General features: G+C 35.9%; 32 non-coding genes and 2 pseudogenes across 32 annotated transcripts; all 34 read right to left on the bottom strand.

The window, feature by feature from the left end:
- Nucleotides 1-8: 8 nt before the first annotated feature.
- LOC143189496 (5S ribosomal RNA) lies at nucleotides 9-126 on the bottom strand. The gene has a single exon (XR_013003937.1). It is a non-coding gene; the product is annotated as a 5S ribosomal RNA (ribosomal RNA).
- Nucleotides 127-299: 173 nt separating this feature from the next.
- Nucleotides 300-417, bottom strand: LOC143189483 (5S ribosomal RNA). Its single transcript, XR_013003925.1, has one exon. It is a non-coding gene; the product is annotated as a 5S ribosomal RNA (ribosomal RNA).
- A 173-nt stretch (nucleotides 418-590) lies between these two features.
- LOC143189472 (5S ribosomal RNA) lies at nucleotides 591-708 on the bottom strand. Its single transcript, XR_013003914.1, has one exon. It is a non-coding gene; the product is annotated as a 5S ribosomal RNA (ribosomal RNA).
- A 173-nt stretch (nucleotides 709-881) lies between these two features.
- Nucleotides 882-999, bottom strand: LOC143189315 (5S ribosomal RNA). Its single transcript, XR_013003788.1, has one exon. It is a non-coding gene; the product is annotated as a 5S ribosomal RNA (ribosomal RNA).
- Nucleotides 1,000-1,172: 173 nt separating this feature from the next.
- Nucleotides 1,173-1,290, bottom strand: LOC143189461 (5S ribosomal RNA). Its single transcript, XR_013003903.1, has one exon. It is a non-coding gene; the product is annotated as a 5S ribosomal RNA (ribosomal RNA).
- A 183-nt stretch (nucleotides 1,291-1,473) lies between these two features.
- LOC143189449 (5S ribosomal RNA) lies at nucleotides 1,474-1,591 on the bottom strand. The gene has a single exon (XR_013003892.1). It is a non-coding gene; the product is annotated as a 5S ribosomal RNA (ribosomal RNA).
- Nucleotides 1,592-1,774: 183 nt separating this feature from the next.
- On the bottom strand, nucleotides 1,775-1,892 carry LOC143189438 (5S ribosomal RNA). Its single transcript, XR_013003882.1, has one exon. It is a non-coding gene; the product is annotated as a 5S ribosomal RNA (ribosomal RNA).
- Nucleotides 1,893-2,065: 173 nt separating this feature from the next.
- On the bottom strand, nucleotides 2,066-2,183 carry LOC143189426 (5S ribosomal RNA). The gene has a single exon (XR_013003876.1). It is a non-coding gene; the product is annotated as a 5S ribosomal RNA (ribosomal RNA).
- Nucleotides 2,184-2,356: 173 nt separating this feature from the next.
- LOC143189414 (5S ribosomal RNA) lies at nucleotides 2,357-2,474 on the bottom strand. The gene has a single exon (XR_013003869.1). It is a non-coding gene; the product is annotated as a 5S ribosomal RNA (ribosomal RNA).
- Nucleotides 2,475-2,647: 173 nt separating this feature from the next.
- On the bottom strand, nucleotides 2,648-2,765 carry LOC143189314 (5S ribosomal RNA). Its single transcript, XR_013003787.1, has one exon. It is a non-coding gene; the product is annotated as a 5S ribosomal RNA (ribosomal RNA).
- Nucleotides 2,766-2,938: 173 nt separating this feature from the next.
- On the bottom strand, nucleotides 2,939-3,056 carry LOC143189403 (5S ribosomal RNA). Its single transcript, XR_013003858.1, has one exon. It is a non-coding gene; the product is annotated as a 5S ribosomal RNA (ribosomal RNA).
- A 183-nt stretch (nucleotides 3,057-3,239) lies between these two features.
- LOC143189392 (5S ribosomal RNA) lies at nucleotides 3,240-3,357 on the bottom strand. The gene has a single exon (XR_013003849.1). It is a non-coding gene; the product is annotated as a 5S ribosomal RNA (ribosomal RNA).
- A 173-nt stretch (nucleotides 3,358-3,530) lies between these two features.
- LOC143189381 (5S ribosomal RNA) lies at nucleotides 3,531-3,648 on the bottom strand. Its single transcript, XR_013003840.1, has one exon. It is a non-coding gene; the product is annotated as a 5S ribosomal RNA (ribosomal RNA).
- Nucleotides 3,649-3,831: 183 nt separating this feature from the next.
- LOC143189323 (5S ribosomal RNA) lies at nucleotides 3,832-3,949 on the bottom strand. Its single transcript, XR_013003796.1, has one exon. It is a non-coding gene; the product is annotated as a 5S ribosomal RNA (ribosomal RNA).
- A 183-nt stretch (nucleotides 3,950-4,132) lies between these two features.
- Nucleotides 4,133-4,250, bottom strand: LOC143189369 (5S ribosomal RNA). Its single transcript, XR_013003828.1, has one exon. It is a non-coding gene; the product is annotated as a 5S ribosomal RNA (ribosomal RNA).
- A 183-nt stretch (nucleotides 4,251-4,433) lies between these two features.
- LOC143189344 (uncharacterized) lies at nucleotides 4,434-4,551 on the bottom strand (annotated as a pseudogene).
- A 183-nt stretch (nucleotides 4,552-4,734) lies between these two features.
- On the bottom strand, nucleotides 4,735-4,852 carry LOC143189343 (uncharacterized; annotated as a pseudogene).
- Nucleotides 4,853-5,035: 183 nt separating this feature from the next.
- Nucleotides 5,036-5,153, bottom strand: LOC143189358 (5S ribosomal RNA). Its single transcript, XR_013003819.1, has one exon. It is a non-coding gene; the product is annotated as a 5S ribosomal RNA (ribosomal RNA).
- Nucleotides 5,154-5,327: 174 nt separating this feature from the next.
- LOC143189349 (5S ribosomal RNA) lies at nucleotides 5,328-5,445 on the bottom strand. Its single transcript, XR_013003812.1, has one exon. It is a non-coding gene; the product is annotated as a 5S ribosomal RNA (ribosomal RNA).
- Nucleotides 5,446-5,618: 173 nt separating this feature from the next.
- On the bottom strand, nucleotides 5,619-5,736 carry LOC143189342 (5S ribosomal RNA). The gene has a single exon (XR_013003810.1). It is a non-coding gene; the product is annotated as a 5S ribosomal RNA (ribosomal RNA).
- Nucleotides 5,737-5,919: 183 nt separating this feature from the next.
- Nucleotides 5,920-6,037, bottom strand: LOC143189331 (5S ribosomal RNA). Its single transcript, XR_013003803.1, has one exon. It is a non-coding gene; the product is annotated as a 5S ribosomal RNA (ribosomal RNA).
- A 183-nt stretch (nucleotides 6,038-6,220) lies between these two features.
- LOC143189319 (5S ribosomal RNA) lies at nucleotides 6,221-6,338 on the bottom strand. Its single transcript, XR_013003792.1, has one exon. It is a non-coding gene; the product is annotated as a 5S ribosomal RNA (ribosomal RNA).
- A 446-nt stretch (nucleotides 6,339-6,784) lies between these two features.
- LOC143189308 (5S ribosomal RNA) lies at nucleotides 6,785-6,902 on the bottom strand. The gene has a single exon (XR_013003781.1). It is a non-coding gene; the product is annotated as a 5S ribosomal RNA (ribosomal RNA).
- Nucleotides 6,903-7,075: 173 nt separating this feature from the next.
- LOC143189297 (5S ribosomal RNA) lies at nucleotides 7,076-7,193 on the bottom strand. The gene has a single exon (XR_013003770.1). It is a non-coding gene; the product is annotated as a 5S ribosomal RNA (ribosomal RNA).
- Nucleotides 7,194-7,366: 173 nt separating this feature from the next.
- Nucleotides 7,367-7,484, bottom strand: LOC143189285 (5S ribosomal RNA). Its single transcript, XR_013003758.1, has one exon. It is a non-coding gene; the product is annotated as a 5S ribosomal RNA (ribosomal RNA).
- Nucleotides 7,485-7,657: 173 nt separating this feature from the next.
- LOC143189273 (5S ribosomal RNA) lies at nucleotides 7,658-7,775 on the bottom strand. The gene has a single exon (XR_013003747.1). It is a non-coding gene; the product is annotated as a 5S ribosomal RNA (ribosomal RNA).
- A 436-nt stretch (nucleotides 7,776-8,211) lies between these two features.
- LOC143189261 (5S ribosomal RNA) lies at nucleotides 8,212-8,329 on the bottom strand. The gene has a single exon (XR_013003735.1). It is a non-coding gene; the product is annotated as a 5S ribosomal RNA (ribosomal RNA).
- Nucleotides 8,330-8,784: 455 nt separating this feature from the next.
- Nucleotides 8,785-8,902, bottom strand: LOC143189250 (5S ribosomal RNA). Its single transcript, XR_013003724.1, has one exon. It is a non-coding gene; the product is annotated as a 5S ribosomal RNA (ribosomal RNA).
- Nucleotides 8,903-9,076: 174 nt separating this feature from the next.
- LOC143189238 (5S ribosomal RNA) lies at nucleotides 9,077-9,194 on the bottom strand. Its single transcript, XR_013003713.1, has one exon. It is a non-coding gene; the product is annotated as a 5S ribosomal RNA (ribosomal RNA).
- A 173-nt stretch (nucleotides 9,195-9,367) lies between these two features.
- LOC143189226 (5S ribosomal RNA) lies at nucleotides 9,368-9,485 on the bottom strand. Its single transcript, XR_013003702.1, has one exon. It is a non-coding gene; the product is annotated as a 5S ribosomal RNA (ribosomal RNA).
- Nucleotides 9,486-9,658: 173 nt separating this feature from the next.
- Nucleotides 9,659-9,776, bottom strand: LOC143189214 (5S ribosomal RNA). Its single transcript, XR_013003691.1, has one exon. It is a non-coding gene; the product is annotated as a 5S ribosomal RNA (ribosomal RNA).
- A 184-nt stretch (nucleotides 9,777-9,960) lies between these two features.
- LOC143189203 (5S ribosomal RNA) lies at nucleotides 9,961-10,078 on the bottom strand. The gene has a single exon (XR_013003680.1). It is a non-coding gene; the product is annotated as a 5S ribosomal RNA (ribosomal RNA).
- A 183-nt stretch (nucleotides 10,079-10,261) lies between these two features.
- LOC143189191 (5S ribosomal RNA) lies at nucleotides 10,262-10,379 on the bottom strand. The gene has a single exon (XR_013003669.1). It is a non-coding gene; the product is annotated as a 5S ribosomal RNA (ribosomal RNA).
- A 185-nt stretch (nucleotides 10,380-10,564) lies between these two features.
- LOC143189307 (5S ribosomal RNA) lies at nucleotides 10,565-10,682 on the bottom strand. The gene has a single exon (XR_013003780.1). It is a non-coding gene; the product is annotated as a 5S ribosomal RNA (ribosomal RNA).
- Between the last annotated feature and the right edge of the window lie 7,640 nt (nucleotides 10,683-18,322).

Below are 18,322 nucleotides of genomic sequence, written 5' to 3'. Positions count from 1 at the left end.
AAAGAAAAAAACAACGACACGCGGGGTTCCCAAGCGGTCACCCATCCAAGTACTAACCGCGCCCGACGTCGCTTAACTTCAGTGATCGAACGGGAACTGGTGGACCGACGTGGTATGGTCGTTGCATGTACTTTCAAGCTTAATTCTTGCATATATAGCGGATTTTGGATTTAGTCCGACTTGTTTTACTAAAAGAATTTTATGTTTTTTACTTTTCTGTAATCTTTACTACCACTGTAAAAGATAAAAAGTACAAAAAAGCAAGCCCTTATTAACGCCGACTTTGTTCAAAAAGAAAAAAACAACGACACGCGGGGTTCCCAAGCGGTCACCCATCCAAGTACTAACCGCGCCCGACGTCGCTTAACTTCAGTGATCGAACGGGAACTGGTGGACCGACGTGGTATGGTCGTTGCATGCACTTTTAATCTTAATTCTTGCATATATAGCGGATATTGGATTTAGTCCGACTTGTTTAATTAGATAAATTTTACGTTTTTTACTTTTATGTAATCTTTTCTACCACTGTAAAAGATAAAAAATTCAAAAAAGCAAGCCCTTATTAACGCCGACTTTGTTCAAAAAGAAAAAAACAACGACACGCGGGGTTCCCAAGCGGTCACCCATCCAAGTACTAACCGCGCCCGACGTCGCTTAACTTCAGTGATCGAACGGGAACTGGTGGACCGACGTGGTATGGTCGTTGCATGCACTTTTAATCTTAATTCTTGCATATATAGCGGATTTTGGATTTAGTCCGACTTGTTTAATTAGATAAATTTTACGTTTTTTACTTTTATGTAATCTTTTCTACCACTGTAAAAGATAAAAAATTCAAAAAAGCAAGCCCTTATTAACGCCGACTTTGTTCAAAAAGAAAAAAACAACGACACGCGGGGTTCCCAAGCGGTCACCCATCCAAGTACTAACCGCGCCCGACGTCGCTTAACTTCAGTGATCGAACGGGAACTCGTGGACCGACGTGGTATGGTCGTTGCATGTACGTCAAGCTTAATTCATATCTATAAGGCGTCTTTTTGGATTTAGTCCGACTTGTTTAATTAGATAAATTTTACGTTTTTTACTTTTATGTAATCTTTTCTACCACTGTAAAAGATAAAAAATTCAAAAAAGCAAGCCCTTATTAACGCCGACTTTGTTCAAAAAGAAAAAAACAACGACACGCGGGGTTCCCAAGCGGTCACCCATCCAAGTACTAACCGCGCCCGACGTCGCTTAACTTCAGTGATCGAACGGGAACTGGTGGACCGACGTGGTATGGTCGTTGCATGCACTTTTAATCTTAATTCTCGCATATATAGCGGATTTTGGATTTAGTCCGACTAGTTTTACTAAAAGAATTTTATGTTTTTTACTTTTCTGTAATCTTTACTACCACTGTAAAAAATAAAAAGTACAAAAATGCAAGCCCTTATTAAGACTGTTAATAACCGACTTTGTTCAAAAAGAAAAAAACAACGACACGCGGGGTTCCCAAGCGGTCACCCATCCAAGTACTAACCGCGCCCGACGTCGCTTAACTTCAGTGATCGAACGGGAACTGGTGGACCGACGTGGTATGGTCGTTGCATGTAGTTTTAATCTTAATTCTTGCATATATAGCGGATTTTGGATTTAGTCCGACTTGTTTTACTAAAAGAATTTTATGTTTTTTACTTTTCTGTAATCTTTACTACCACTGTAAAAAATAAAAAGTACAAAAATGCAAGCCCTCATTAAGACTGTTAATAACCGACTTTGTTCAAAAAGAAAAAAACAACGACACGCGGGGTTCCCAAGCGGTCACCCATCCAAGTACTAACCGCGCCCGACGTCGCTTAACTTCAGTGATCGAACGGGAACTGGTGGACCGACGTGGTATGGTCGTTGCATGTACTTTCAAGCTTAATTCTTGCATATATAGCGGATTTTGGATTTAGTCCGACTTGTTTTACTAAAAGAATTTTATGTTTTTTACTTTTCTGTAATCTTTACTACCACTGTAAAAGATAAAAAGTACAAAAAAGCAAGCCCTTATTAACGCCGACTTTGTTCAAAAAGAAAAAAACAACGACACGCGGGGTTCCCAAGCGGTCACCCATCCAAGTACTAACCGCGCCCGACGTCGCTTAACTTCAGTGATCGAACGGGAACTGGTGGACCGACGTGGTATGGTCGTTGCATGCACTTTTAATCTTAATTCTTGCATATATAGCGGATATTGGATTTAGTCCGACTTGTTTAATTAGATAAATTTTACGTTTTTTACTTTTATGTAATCTTTTCTACCACTGTAAAAGATAAAAAATTCAAAAAAGCAAGCCCTTATTAACGCCGACTTTGTTCAAAAAGAAAAAAACAACGACACGCGGGGTTCCCAAGCGGTCACCCATCCAAGTACTAACCGCGCCCGACGTCGCTTAACTTCAGTGATCGAACGGGAACTGGTGGACCGACGTGGTATGGTCGTTGCATGCACTTTTAATCTTAATTCTTGCATATATAGCGGATTTTGGATTTAGTCCGACTTGTTTAATTAGATAAATTTTACGTTTTTTACTTTTATGTAATCTTTTCTACCACTGTAAAAGATAAAAAATTCAAAAAAGCAAGCCCTTATTAACGCCGACTTTGTTCAAAAAGAAAAAAACAACGACACGCGGGGTTCCCAAGCGGTCACCCATCCAAGTACTAACCGCGCCCGACGTCGCTTAACTTCAGTGATCGAACGGGAACTCGTGGACCGACGTGGTATGGTCGTTGCATGTACGTCAAGCTTAATTCATATCTATAAGGCGTCTTTTTGGATTTAGTCCGACTTGTTTAATTAGATAAATTTTACGTTTTTTACTTTTATGTAATCTTTTCTACCACTGTAAAAGATAAAAAATTCAAAAAAGCAAGCCCTTATTAACGCCGACTTTGTTCAAAAAGAAAAAAACAACGACACGCGGGGTTCCCAAGCGGTCACCCATCCAAGTACTAACCGCGCCCGACGTCGCTTAACTTCAGTGATCGAACGGGAACTGGTGGACCGACGTGGTATGGTCGTTGCATGCACTTTTAATCTTAATTCTCGCATATATAGCGGATTTTGGATTTAGTCCGACTAGTTTTACTAAAAGAATTTTATGTTTTTTACTTTTCTGTAATCTTTACTACCACTGTAAAAAATAAAAAGTACAAAAATGCAAGCCCTTATTAAGACTGTTAATAACCGACTTTGTTCAAAAAGAAAAAAACAACGACACGCGGGGTTCCCAAGCGGTCACCCATCCAAGTACTAACCGCGCCCGACGTCGCTTAACTTCAGTGATCGAACGGGAACTGGTGGACCGACGTGGTATGGTCGTTGCATGCACTTTTAATCTTAATTCTTGCATATATAGCGGATATTGGATTTAGTCCGACTTGTTTAATTAGATAAATTTTACGTTTTTTACTTTTATGTAATCTTTTCTACCACTGTAAAAGATAAAAAATTCAAAAAAGCAAGCCCTTATTAACGCCGACTTTGTTCAAAAAGAAAAAAACAACGACACGCGGGGTTCCCAAGCGGTCACCCATCCAAGTACTAACCGCGCCCGACGTCGCTTAACTTCAGTGATCGAACGGGAACTGGTGGACCGACGTGGTATGGTCGTTGCATGCACTTTTAATCTTAATTCTCGCATATATAGCGGATTTTGGATTTAGTCCGACTAGTTTTACTAAAAGAATTTTATGTTTTTTACTTTTCTGTAATCTTTACTACCACTGTAAAAAATAAAAAGTACAAAAATGCAAGCCCTTATTAAGACTGTTAATAACCGACTTTGTTCAAAAAGAAAAAAACAACGACACGCGGGGTTCCCAAGCGGTCACCCATCCAAGTACTAACCGCGCCCGACGTTGCTTAACTTCAGTGATCGAACGGGAACTGGTGGACCGACGTGGTATGGTCGTTGCATGTAGTTTTAATCTTAATTCTTGCATATATAGCGGATTTTGGATTTAGTCCGACTTGTTTTACTAAAAGAATTTTATGTTTTTTACTTTTCTGTAATCTTTACTACCACTGTAAAAAATAAAAAGTACAAAAATGCAAGCCCTCATTAAGGCTGTTAATAACCGACTTTGTTCAAAAAGAAAAAAACAACGACACGCGGGGTTCCCAAGCGGTCACCCATCCAAGTACTAACCGCGCCCGACGTCGCTTAACTTCAGTGATCGAACGGGAACTGGTGGACCGACGTGGTATGGTCGTTGCATGCACTTTTAATCTTAATTCTTGCATATATAGCGGATTTTGGATTTAGTCCGACTTGTTTTACTAAAAGAATTTTATGTTTTTTACTTTTCTGTAATCTTTACTACCACTGTAAAAAATAAAAAGAACAAAAATGCAAGCCCTCATTAAGGCTGTTAATAACCGACTTTGTTCAAAAAGAAAAAAACAACGACACGCGGGGTTCCCAAGCGGTCACGCATCCAAGTACTAACCGCGCCCGACGTCGCTTAACTTCAGTGATCGAACGGGAACTGGTGGACCGACGTGGTATGGTCGTTGCATGCACTTTTAATCTTAATTCTTGCATATATAGCGGATTTTGGATTTAGTCCGACTTGTTTTACTAAAAGAATTTTATGTTTTTTACTTTTCTGTAATCTTTACTACCACTGTAAAAAATAAAAAGAACAAAAATGCAAGCCCTCATTAAGGCTGTTAATAACCGACTTTGTTCAAAAAGAAAAAAACAACGACACGCGGGGTTCCCAAGCGGTCACGCATCCAAGTACTAACCGCGCCCGACGTCGCTTAACTTCAGTGATCGAACGGGAACTGGTGGACCGACGTGGTATGGTCGTTGCATGCACTTTTAATCTTAATTCTTGTATATATAGCGGATTTTGGATTTAGTCCGACTTGTTTTACTAAAAGAATTTTATGTTTTTTACTTTTCTGTAATCTTTACTACCACTGTAAAAAATAAAAAGTACAAAAATGCAAGCCCTCATTAAGGCTGTTAATAACCGACTTTGTTCAAAAAGAAAAAAACAACGACACGCGGGGTTCCCAAGCGGTCACCCATCCAAGTACTAACCGCGCCCGACGTCGCTTAACTTCAGTGATCGAACGGGAACTGGTGGACCGACGTGGTATGGTCGTTGCATGTACTTTCAAGCTTAATTCATGCTTATACGGCGTCTTTTTGGATTTAGTCCGACTTGTTTTATTAGAGGAGTTTTACATTTTTTACTTTTCTGTAATTTTTACTACCACTGTAAAAGATAAAAAGTACAAAAAAGCAAGCCCTTATTAACGCCGACTTTGTTCAAAAAGAAAAAAACAACGACACGCGGGGTTCCCAAGCGGTCACCCATCCAAGTACTAACCGCGCCCGACGTCGCTTAACTTCAGTGATCGAACGGGAACTGGTGGACCGACGTGGTATGGTCGTTGCATGCACTTTTAATCTTAATTCTTGCATATATAGCGGATTTTGGATTTAGTCCGACTTGTTTAATTAGATAAATTTTACGTTTTTTACTTTTATGTAATCTTTTCTACCACTGTAAAAGATAAAAAATTCAAAAAAGCAAGCCCTTATTAACGCCGACTTTGTTCAAAAAGAAAAAAACAACGACACGCGGGGTTCCCAAGCGGTCACCCATCCAAGTACTAACCGCGCCCGACGTCGCTTAACTTCAGTGATCGAACGGGAACTGGTGGACCGACGTGGTATGGTCGTTGCATGCACTTTTAATCTTAATTCTCGCATATATAGCGGATTTTGGATTTAGTCCGACTAGTTTTACTAAAAGAATTTTATGTTTTTTACTTTTCTGTAATCTTTACTACCACTGTAAAAAATAAAAAGTACAAAAATGCAAGCCCTTATTAAGACTGTTAATAACCGACTTTGTTCAAAAAGAAAAAAACAACGACACGCGGGGTTCCCAAGCGGTCACCCATCCAAGTACTAACCGCGCCCGACGTCGCTTAACTTCAGTGATCGAACGGGAACTGGTGGACCGACGTGGTATGGTCGTTGCATGTAGTTTTAATCTTAATTCTTGCATATATAGCGGATTTTGGATTTAGTCCGACTTGTTTTACTAAAAGAATTTTATGTTTTTTACTTTTCTGTAATCTTTACTACCACTGTAAAAAATAAAAAGTACAAAAATGCAAGCCCTCATTAAGACTGTTAATAACCGACTTTGTTCAAAAAGAAAAAAACAACGACACGCGGGGTTCCCAAGCGGTCACCCATCCAAGTACTAACCGCGCCCGACGTCGCTTAACTTCAGTGATCGAACGGGAACTGGTGGACCGACGTGGTATGGTCGTTGCATGTACTTTCAATCTTAATTCATGCTTATACGGCGTCTTTTTGGATTTAGTCCGACTTGTTTTATTAGAGGAGTTTTACATTTTTTACTTTTCTGTAATTTTTACTACCACTGTAAAAGATAAAAAGTACAAAAAAGCAAGCCCTTATTAACGCCGACTTTGTTCAAAAAGAAAAAAACAACGACACGCGGGATTCCCAAGCGGTCACCCATCCAAGTACTAACCGCGCCCGACGTGGTGGACCGACGTGGTATGGTCGTTGCATGCACTTTTAATCTTAATTCTTGCATATATAGCGGATTTTGGATTTAGTCCGACTTGTTTTACTAAAAGAATTTTATGTTTTTTACTTTTCTGTAATCTTTACTACCACTGTAAAAAATAAATAGTACAAAAATGCAAGCCCTCATTAAGGCTGTTAATAACCGACTTTGTTCAAAAAGAAAAAAACAACGACACGCGGGGTTCCCAAGCGGTCACCCATCCAAGTACTAACCGCGCCCGACGTCGCTTAACTTCAGTGATCGAACGGGAACTGGTGGACCGACGTGGTATGGTCGTTGCATGTACTTTAAAGCTTGATTCATGCATATATAGCGGATTTTGGATTTAGTCCGACTTGTTTTACTAAAAGAATTTTATGTTTTTTACTTTTCTGTAATCTTTACTACCACTGTAAAAGATAAAAAGTACAAAAAAGCAAGCCCTTATTAACGCCGACTTTGTTCAAAAAGAAAAAAACAACGACACGCGGGGTTCCCAAGCGGTCACCCATCCAAGTACTAACCGCGCCCGACGTCGCTTAACTTCAGTGATCGAACGGGAACTGGTGGACCGACGTGGTATGGTCGTTGCATGTAGTTTTAATCTTAATTCTTGCATATATAGCGGATTTTGGATTTAGTCCGACTTGTTTTACTAAAAGAATTTTATGTTTTTTACTTTTCTGTAATCTTTACTACCACTGTAAAAGATAAAAAGTACAAAAAAGCAAGCCCTTATTAACGCCGACTTTGTTCAAAAAGAAAAAAACAACGACACGCGGGGTTCCCAAGCGGTCACCCATCCAAGTACTAACCGCGCCCGACGTCGCTTAACTTCAGTGATCGAACGGGAACTGGTGGACCGACGTGGTATGGTCGTTGCATGCACTTTTAATCTTAATTCTTGCATATATAGCGGATATTGGATTTAGTCCGACTTGTTTAATTAGATAAATTTTACGTTTTTTACTTTTATGTAATCTTTTCTACCACTGTAAAAGATAAAAAATTCAAAAAAGCAAGCCCTTATTAACGCCGACTTTGTTCAAAAAGAAAAAAACAACGACACGCGGGGTTCCCAAGCGGTCACCCATCCAAGTACTAACCGCGCCCGACGTCGCTTAACTTCAGTGATCGAACGGGAACTGGTGGACCGACGTGGTATGGTCGTTGCATGCACTTTTAATCTTAATTCTTGCATATATAGCGGATTTTGGATTTAGTCCGACTTGTTTAATTAGATAAATTTTACGTTTTTTACTTTTATGTAATCTTTTCTACCACTGTAAAAGATAAAAAATTCAAAAAAGCAAGCCCTTATTAACGCCGACTTTGTTCAAAAAGAAAAAAACAACGACACGCGGGGTTCCCAAGCGGTCACCCATCCAAGTACTAACCGTGCCCGACGTCGGTGGACCGACGTGGTATGGTCGTTGCATGTACGTCAAGCTTAATTCATATCTATAAGGCGTCTTTTTGGATTTAGTCCGACTTGTTTAATTAGATAAATTTTACGTTTTTTACTTTTATGTAATCTTTTCTACCACTGTAAAAGATAAAAAATTCAAAAAAGCAAGCCCTTATTAACGCCGACTTTGTTCAAAAAGAAAAAAACAACGACACGCGGGGTTCCCAAGCGGTCACCCATCCAAGTACTAACCGCGCCCGACGTCGCTTAACTTCAGTGATCGAACGGGAACTGGTGGACCGACGTGGTATGGTCGTTGCATGCACTTTTAATCTTAATTCTCGCATATATAGCGGATTTTGGATTTAGTCCGACTAGTTTTACTAAAAGAATTTTATGTTTTTTACTTTTCTGTAATCTTTACTACCACTGTAAAAAATAAAAAGTACAAAAATGCAAGCCCTCATTAAGGCTGTTAATAACCGACTTTGTTCAAAAAGAAAAAAACAACGACACGCGGGGTTCCCAAGCGGTCACCCATCCAAGTACTAACCGCGCCCGACGTGGTGGACCGACGTGGTATGGTCGTTGCATGCACTTTTAATCTTAATTCTTGCATATATAGCGGATTTTGGATTTAGTCCGACTTGTTTTACTAAAAGAATTTTATGTTTTTTACTTTTCTGTAATCTTTACTACCACTGTAAAAAATAAAAAGTACAAAAATGCAAGCCCTCATTAAGGCTGTTAATAACCGACTTTGTTCAAAAAGAAAAAAACAACGACACGCGGGGTTCCCAAGCGGTCACCCATCCAAGTACTAACCGCGCCCGACGTCGCTTAACTTCAGTGATCGAACGGGAACTGGTGGACCGACGTGGTATGGTCGTTGCATGTACTTTCAAGCTTAATTCATGCTTATACGGCGTCTTTTTGGATTTAGTCCGACTTGTTTTATTAGAGGAGTTTTACATTTTTTACTTTTCTGTAATTTTTACTACCACTGTAAAAGATAAAAAGTACAAAAAAGCAAGCCCTTATTAACGCCGACTTTGTTCAAAAAGAAAAAAACAACGACACGCGGGGTTCCCAAGCGGTCACCCATCCAAGTACTAACCGCGCCCGACGTCGCTTAACTTCAGTGATCGAACGGGAACTGGTGGACCGACGTGGTATGGTCGTTGCATGTAGTTTTAATCTTAATTCTTGCATATATAGCGGATTTTGGATTTAGTCCGACTTGTTTTACTAAAAGAATTTTATGTTTTTTACTTTTCTGTAATCTTTACTACCACTGTAAAAGATAAAAAGTACAAAAAAGCAAGCCCTTATTAACGCCGACTTTGTTCAAAAAGAAAAAAACAACGACACGCGGGGTTCCCAAGCGGTCACCCATCCAAGTACTAACCGCGCCCGACGTCGCTTAACTTCAGTGATCGAACGGGAACTGGTGGACCGACGTGGTATGGTCGTTGCATGCACTTTTAATCTTAATTCTTGCATATATAGCGGATATTGGATTTAGTCCGACTTGTTTAATTAGATAAATTTTACGTTTTTTACTTTTATGTAATCTTTTCTACCACTGTAAAAGATAAAAAATTCAAAAAAGCAAGCCCTTATTAACGCCGACTTTGTTCAAAAAGAAAAAAACAACGACACGCGGGGTTCCCAAGCGGTCACCCATCCAAGTACTAACCGCGCCCGACGTCGCTTAACTTCAGTGATCGAACGGGAACTGGTGGACCGACGTGGTATGGTCGTTGCATGCACTTTTAATCTTAATTCTTGCATATATAGCGGATTTTGGATTTAGTCCGACTTGTTTTACTAAAAGAATTTTATGTTTTTTACTTTTCTGTAATCTTTACTACCACTGTAAAAAATAAAAAGTACAAAAATGCAAGCCCTCATTAAGGCTGTTAATAACCGACTTTGTTCAAAAAGAAGAAAAACAACGACACGCGGGGTTCCCAAGCGGTCACCCATCCAAGTACTAACCGCGCCCGACGTCGCTTAACTTCAGTGATCGAACGGGAACTGGTGGACCGACGTGGTATGGTCGTTGCATGCACTTTTAATCTTAATTCTTGTATATATAGCGGATTTTGGATTTAGTCCGACTAGTTTTACTAAAAGAATTTTATGTTTTTTACTTTTCTGTAATCTTTACTACCACTGTAAAAAATAAAAAGTACAAAAATGCAAGCCCTTATTAAGACTGTTAATAACCGACTTTGTTCAAAAAGAAAAAAACAACGACACGCGGGGTTCCCAAGCGGTCACCCATCCAAGTACTAACCGCGCCCGACGTCGCTTAACTTCAGTGATCGAACGGGAACTGGTGGACCGACGTGGTATGGTCGTTGCATGTAATTTCAATCTTAATTCATGCTTATACAGCGAGAGTTTGGATTTAGTCCGACTTGTTTTATTAGAGGAGTTTTACGTTTTTTACTTTTCTGTAATCTTTACGACCACTGTAAAAAATAAAAAGTACAAAAATGCAAGCCCTTATTAAGACTGTTAATAACCGACTTTGTTCAAAAATAAAAAAAACAACGACACGCGGGGTTCCCAAGCGGTCACCCATCCAAGTACTAACCGCGCCCGACGTCGCTTAACTTCAGTGATCGAACGGGAACAGGTGAACCGACGTGGTATGGTCGTTGCACATCGGTAAATCTTACTTCAGTCTCATATAGCGAACGCTGCGATTCATTACGTTCTGTCATATCAAGTAAGTGTTGCATTTTCCGATTTATAGTATTTTATATTACTTCTATAAAAATATTAAACATGGCAAAAAGACACGCTCTCACTAAAGGGTCAACAACGGATTGTGTTCATATAAAAAAAACGACACGCGGTATTCTGAAACGATCTCAGAGAAATAACGCCCAGAACAATCATAAAGATCTAATGAATACATTAGAATTGACATTTCAAGTATAATTCCAGAATCAAGGAGTACGAAACAATATTGCTACGATTTTATCGATAGTAATTTGCTTACATTAAACTTGATTCGCATAAAAGGCAATATTTAACACTATTAAATATTTTTCAAGGAATTAGTAATTATAACTACGTAACCAGACATAAATTGTTTGAAGTTTGATATTAGCCACGACAACTTATAAGCCAACCGCCGGCGATAGTATGGTAGTGGCGTGGCGAGGATGCGCGCGAATCCCGGCGGTCGTTCTGACAACGTTTCATTAAAGCTTCCTGGTTAGGTAGACATGAATAAGTTACCCAGCGTGGGCAACAATCAGTGCGAAGCGTTTAATTTTGGCTTGATGGGGACTGAATTATAAATGAGTCGAGTGCAATTATTGCCCCTGATTTAGTGTCCATTAAATGAACCGACGACAAGGAAGGAAAAAAAATTAGATGTCGCCGCGGATAGATCGAAAATCGAACAACGAACCTTTTGTAAATGGTTTCGAAACCTATTATCATGTTAAAATGTAGCAAAATTTCATTTTTGATATATTAGCTATAAATTTTACGTATGACATCAAAAGGTTATCCAAAAATATTAAATAACCCTCAAATCAACAATTATACAGGATAGAACGCTGTGAGCACCACGAGAACCATGGGAGTCAAAATGCATATTAAATATCATGTGTCTCCGGATTTAGTCGGCCTAGTTTCCACATAATGGCCAGTACATGATCAAATGTTATTACATTATTACATCATGTAGGCGATACATTGGGAAAAGTATACAGTTGTGGTTAGAAGTCATTTTTACATTAATTTTATATCTTCATTTTGTTCAGGTAACATAATTATTTCATAGGCTAAATTAGCGGCAGATAATGCGAAAATAAGTGTATAAGGTATGAATTATTAATAAAATATTATCATTTTAAAACACTAATTTTGTAGAGAGTTATGGAACATAGGATATATTTTATGTCAAATAATATGGAAACCACTTATTTGAACATTATAGTAAAGGTAGGAATGAAATATGACCATGTTTGTAGTATACGTTTTCTATCTATTTGTTATTATACTTATATCTTCCTAATTTTACAGATATTTCAAAAGAAGAAAAAAGCTAAATGTTTAAACGAAGTGTCATGAATTTTTAGCATAGTGTAAACGTATGGTGTACTTGATAGAAAGTGGTTGGAATAATTTGATAACATAGTATATGAAGCTTTGTAATTTATTAATTCTTTTTGTTTACATAACTCCTCGGTCGAAATTATGTCGAAATATTAAAATATTAAAATATATAAGTCGAAGTAATGTCGATTAACATCATTTAACAAATTTCTTTCTGATTTTACAGATATTTTAAAAGAAGAAAAAAGCTAAATGTTTAAACGAAGTGTCTTGAATTTTTAGCATAGTGTAAACGTATGGTGTACTTGATAGAAAGTGGTTGGAATAATTTGATAACATAGTATATGAAGCTTTGTAATTTATTAATTCTTTTTGTTTACATAACTCCTCGGTCGAAATTATGTCGAAATATTAAAATATTAAAATATCTAAGTCGCAATATTGTCGATTAACATCATTTAACAAATTTCTTTCTGATTTTACAGATATTTTAAAAGAAGAAAAAAGCTAAATGTTTAAACGAATTGTCATGAATTTTTAGCATAGTGTAAACGTAAGGTGTACTTGATAGAAAGTGGTTGAAATAAATTGATAACATAGTATATGAAGCTTTGTAATTTATTAATTATTTTTGTTTACATAACTGCTCAGTCGAAATTATGTCGAAATATTAAAATATTAAAATATATTAGTCGAAATATGGTCGATTAACATCATTTAACAAATTTCTTTCTGATTTTACAGATATTTTAAAAGAAGAAAAAAGCTAAATGTTTAAACGAAGTGTCTTGAATTTTTAGCATAGTGTAAACGTATGGTGTACTTGATAGAAAGTGGTTGGAATAATTTGATAACATAGTATATGAAGCTTTGTAATTTATTAATTCTTTTTGTTTACATAACTCCTCGGTCGAAATTATGTCGAAATATTAAAATATTAAAATATATAAGTCGAAATATGGTCGATTAACATCATTTAACAAATTTCTTTCTGATTTTACAGATATTTTAAAAGAAGAAAAAAGCTAAATGTTTAAACGAAGTGTCTTGAATTTTTAGCATAGTGTAAACGTATGGTGTACTTGATAGAAAGTGGTTGGAATAATTTGATAACATAGTATATGAAGCTTTGTAATTTATTAATTCTTTTTGTTTACATAACTGCTCAGTCGAAATTATGTCGAAATATTAAAATATTAAAATATATTAGTCGAAATATGGTCGATTAACATCATTTAACAAATTTCTTTCTGATTTTACAGATATTTTAAAAGAAGAAAAAAGCTAAATGTTTAAACGAAGTGTCTTGAATTTTTAGCATAGTGTAAACGTATGGTGTACTTGATAGAAAGTGGTTGGAATAATTTGATAACATAGTATATGAAGCTTTGTAATTTATTAATTCTTTTTGTTTACATAACTGCTCAGTCGAAATTATGTCGAAATATTAAAATATTAAAATATATTAGTCGAAATATGGTCGATTAACATCATTTAACAAATTTCTTTCTGATTTTACAGATATTTTAAAAGAAGAAAAAAGCTAAATGTTTAAACGAAGTGTCTTGAATTTTTAGCATAGTGTAAACGTATGGTGTACTTGATAGAAAGTGGTTGGAATAATTTGATAACATAGTATATGAAGCTTTGTAATTTATTAATTCTTTTTGTTTACATAACTGCTCAGTCGAAATTATGTCGAAATATTAAAATATTAAAATATATTAGTGGAAATATGGTCGATTAACATCATTTAACAAATTTCTTTCTGATTTTACAGATATTTTAAAAGAAGAAAAAAGCTAAATGTTTAAACGAAGTGTCTTGAATTTTTAGCATAGTGTAAACGTATGGTGTACTTGATAGAAAGTGGTTGGAATAATTTGATAACATAGTATATGAAGCTTTGTAATTTATTAATTCTTTTTGTTTACATAACTGCTCAGTCGAAATTATGTCGAAATATTAAAATATTAAAATATATAAGTCGAAATATGGTCGATTAACATCATTTAACAAATTTCTTTCTGATTTTACAGATATTTTAAAAGAAGAAAAAAGCTAAATGTTTAAACGAAGTGTCTTGAATTTTTAGCATAGTGTAAACGTATGGTGTACTTGATAGAAAGTGGTTGGAATAATTTGATAACATAGTATATGAAGCTTTGTAATTTATTAATTCTTTTTGTTTACATAACTCCTCGGTCGAAATTATGTCGAAATATTAAAATATTAAAATATATAAGTCGAAATATGGTCGATTAACATCATTTAACAAATTTCTTTCTGATTTTACAGATATTTTAAAAGAAGAAAAAAGCTAAATGTTTAAACGAAGTGTCTTGAATTTTTAGCATAGTGTAAACGTATGGTGTACTTGATAGAAAGTGGTTGGAATAATTTGATAACATAGTATATGAAGCTTTGTAATTTATTAATTCTTTTTGTTTACATAACTGCTCAGTCGAAATTATGTCGAAATATTAAAATATTAAAATATATAAGTCGAAATATGGTCGATTAACATCATTTAACAAATTTCTTTCTGATTTTACAGATATTTTAAAAGAAGAAAAAAGCTAAATGTTTAAACGAAGTGTCTTGAATTTTTAGCATAGTGTAAACGTATGGTGTACTTGATAGAAAGTGGTTGGAATAATTTGATAACATAGTATATGAAGCTTTGTAATTTATTAATTCTTTTTGTTTACATAACTCCTCGGTCGAAATTATGTCGAAATATTAAAATATTAAAATATATAAGTCGAAATATGGTCGATTAACATCATTTAACAAATTTCTTTCTGATTTTACAGATATTTTAAAAGAAGAAAAAAGCTAAATGTTTAAACGAAGTGTCTTGAATTTTTAGCATAGTGTAAACGTATGGTGTACTTGATAGAAAGTGGTTGGAATAATTTGATAACATAGTATATGAAGCTTTGTAATTTATTAATTCTTTTTGTTTACATAACTCCTCGGTCGAAATTATGTCGAAATATTAAAATATTAAAATATATAAGTCGAAATATGGTCGATTAACATCATTTAACAAATTTCTTTCTGATTTTACAGATATTTTAAAAGAAGAAAAAAGCTAAATGTTTAAACGAAGTGTCTTGAATTTTTAGCATAGTGTAAACGTATGGTGTACTTGATAGAAAGTGGTTGGAATAATTTGATAACATAGTATATGAAGCTTTGTAATTTATTAATTCTTTTTGTTTACATAACTGCTCAGTCGAAATTATGTCGAAATATTAAAATATTAAAATATATTAGTGGAAATATGGTCGATTAACATCATTTAACAAATTTCTTTCTGATTTTACAGATATTTTAAAAGAAGAAAAAAGCTAAATGTTTAAACGAAGTGTCTTGAATTTTTAGCATAGTGTAAACGTATGGTGTACTTGATAGAAAGTGGTTGGAATAATTTGATAACATAGTATATGAAGCTTTGTAATTTATTAATTCTTTTTGTTTACATAACTGCTCAGTCGAAATTATGTCGAAATATTAAAATATTAAAATATATTAGTCGAAATATGGTCGATTAACATCATTTAACAAATTTCTTTCTGATTTTACAGATATTTTAAAAGAAGAAAAAAGCTAAATGTTTAAACGAAGTGTCTTGAATTTTTAGCATAGTGTAAACGTATGGTGTACTTGATAGAAAGTGGTTGGAATAATTTGATAACATAGTATATGAAGCTTTGTAATTTATTAATTCTTTTTGTTTACATAACTGCTCAGTCGAAATTATGTCGAAATATTAAAATATTAAAATATATAAGTCGAAATATGGTCGATTAACATCATTTAACAAATTTCTTTCTGATTTTACAGATATTTTAAAAGAAGAAAAAAGCTAAATGTTTAAACGAAGTGTCTTGAATTTTTAGCATAGTGTAAACGTATGGTGTACTTGATAGAAAGTGGTTGGAATAATTTGATAACATAGTATATGAAGCTTTGTAATTTATTAATTCTTTTTGTTTACATAACTGCTCAGTCGAAATTATGTCGAAATATTAAAATATTAAAATATATTAGTGGAAATATGGTCGATTAACATCATTTAACAAATTTCTTTCTGATTTTACAGATATTTTAAAAGAAGAAAAAAGCTAAATGTTTAAACGAAGTGTCTTGAATTTTTAGCATAGTGTAAACGTATGGTGTACTTGATAGAAAGTGGTTGGAATAATTTGATAACATAGTATATGAAGCTTTGTAATTTATTAATTCTTTTTGTTTACATAACTGCTCAGTCGAAATTATGTCGAAATATTAAAATATTAAAATATATTAGTCGAAATATGGTCGATTAACATCATTTAACAAATTTCTTTCTGATTTTACAGATATTTTAAAAGAAGAAAAAAGCTAAATGTTTAAACGAAGTGTCTTGAATTTTTAGCATAGTGTAAACGTATGGTGTACTTGATAGAAAGTGGTTGGAATAATTTGATAACATAGTATATGAAGCTTTGTAATTTATTAATTCTTTTTGTTTACATAACTGCTCAGTCGAAATTATGTCGAAATATTAAAATATTAAAATATATAAGTCGAAATATGGTCGATTAACATCATTTAACAAATTTCTTTCTGATTTTACAGATATTTTAAAAGAAGAAAAAAGCTAAATGTTTAAACGAAGTGTCTTGAATTTTTAGCATAGTGTAAACGTATGGTGTACTTGATAGAAAGTGGTTGGAATAATTTGATAACATAGTATATGAAGCTTTGTAATTTACAGTTCCGTGCTAGCTCTCGAAGAGAACGGTCGTGTCCGGTCCGCCGAACCTACCTGCGCTTCCGAGAATTACCCGAAACTTTCCCTAAGACGGTCGACCCGTTATCACGTTTCACCAGTGCCTACGTAAAAAAAAAAAGCGTCTGTAAGCGCCGAAAAGGCGTTTTTACAGACAAGGCAATGGCGTCATGTACGTCAGAGCCGACGTCGCCTCCTGAACATAATCCCAGTGTTTCAAATTCAAATGGACCATCTTCAGAAGACAGCCGAGAAGTGCTTATAACGGAATTGAGAAAACAGAACGAAGACCTGCGAAAGCAGATAGCTGACCTTAAAACGTTCGCAAAAGCCCAAACAGACGCCCTGAACAAACAGACGGAAAAGCTGGAAAAGAGCGAAAAGGCTTCCGAAGAGCTCAAGGAAGAAATAAAAACTCTCACAGCTACGATAACACAATTCATGAAGCATCAAAGAGATGCCATGGAAGTAAAGATTCCCGCTGCCATAGAAATTCAGTCCCAGACACCAGCTAAACCGACACAACACTTAGACCAAACTGAAGACTCAGAAGACGGTTTCACCTTGGTGGGAAAAAGGAAAAGAGGGCCCGTCACTCCACCTCAGGAAAGCCAGCTGCCGAAGGCCGGCAACAAGGGAAAACAGGCTCCCAAATCACAACCCAATCCGGTAGCCAAGCCAGCCACTAAATCTACCCAATCGAAAGCCAAGGCTAACGTACAGCCTTCGATTACAAAATTTGCCACCAGACCAGTACAAAACAAGCCGACCACCAAGACGGCCCCACAGCCAGTACCGAAACAAGTTACCACAAGACCAACCCAAGACCAGCCTGCGCAGGTAAGTAGCCAGGTCACTAAACAAGTCTTAACCTCCACAGAAAAAACAGTGCCAACCGTTTCGGCGACTGTTTCTCAAAGTCCCCCAAAGGAAAAAATTCCGCCTATAGTGCTCCGTGATAAGAAGAGGTTCATGGAGCTCATTAGAATTACTAAGGCACAATCAATAGACATTATAACCCGAAATAAAAAGGACGGCATTTTCTTATTCGTCGCCACAAGCGACAATTACCGTAAACTTACTACCCTGCTCGAGGAAAGGAATTACCCTTACCATTCCTTCTGTCATCCGGAGGAGAGAGCATTCCGGGTAATAATAAAAAACATCCCAGAATCACTCTGCATTGACGAAGTACGTGAACTTCTCTTTGATCAAGGCTTCCATCCCAAATTTGTGCAAAGATGGAAATTAAAATCCGGGACAGAACTACCAATTGTTCAGGTAGTTGTCCCTCGCGAAGAGCGACAGATCATATATATGACCAAACTCGGCGTCATCACAGTGAAGGTCGAGGTCCAGAGAGGAAACGGCCAGCCAGTGCAGTGCTTCAACTGCCAGCTTTTCGGGCACTCCAGCTCATATTGCCGAGCCCCCCCACGGTGCGT

This window comes from Rhynchophorus ferrugineus, unplaced genomic scaffold (assembly GCF_030347505.1).
Source record: "Rhynchophorus ferrugineus isolate W39M unplaced genomic scaffold, kcgeb_rfMv2 rfM1, whole genome shotgun sequence".
NCBI classification, from domain to species: Eukaryota; Metazoa; Arthropoda; class Insecta; order Coleoptera; family Curculionidae; genus Rhynchophorus; species Rhynchophorus ferrugineus.
This window is presented reverse-complemented; position numbering and strand designations above follow the sequence as displayed.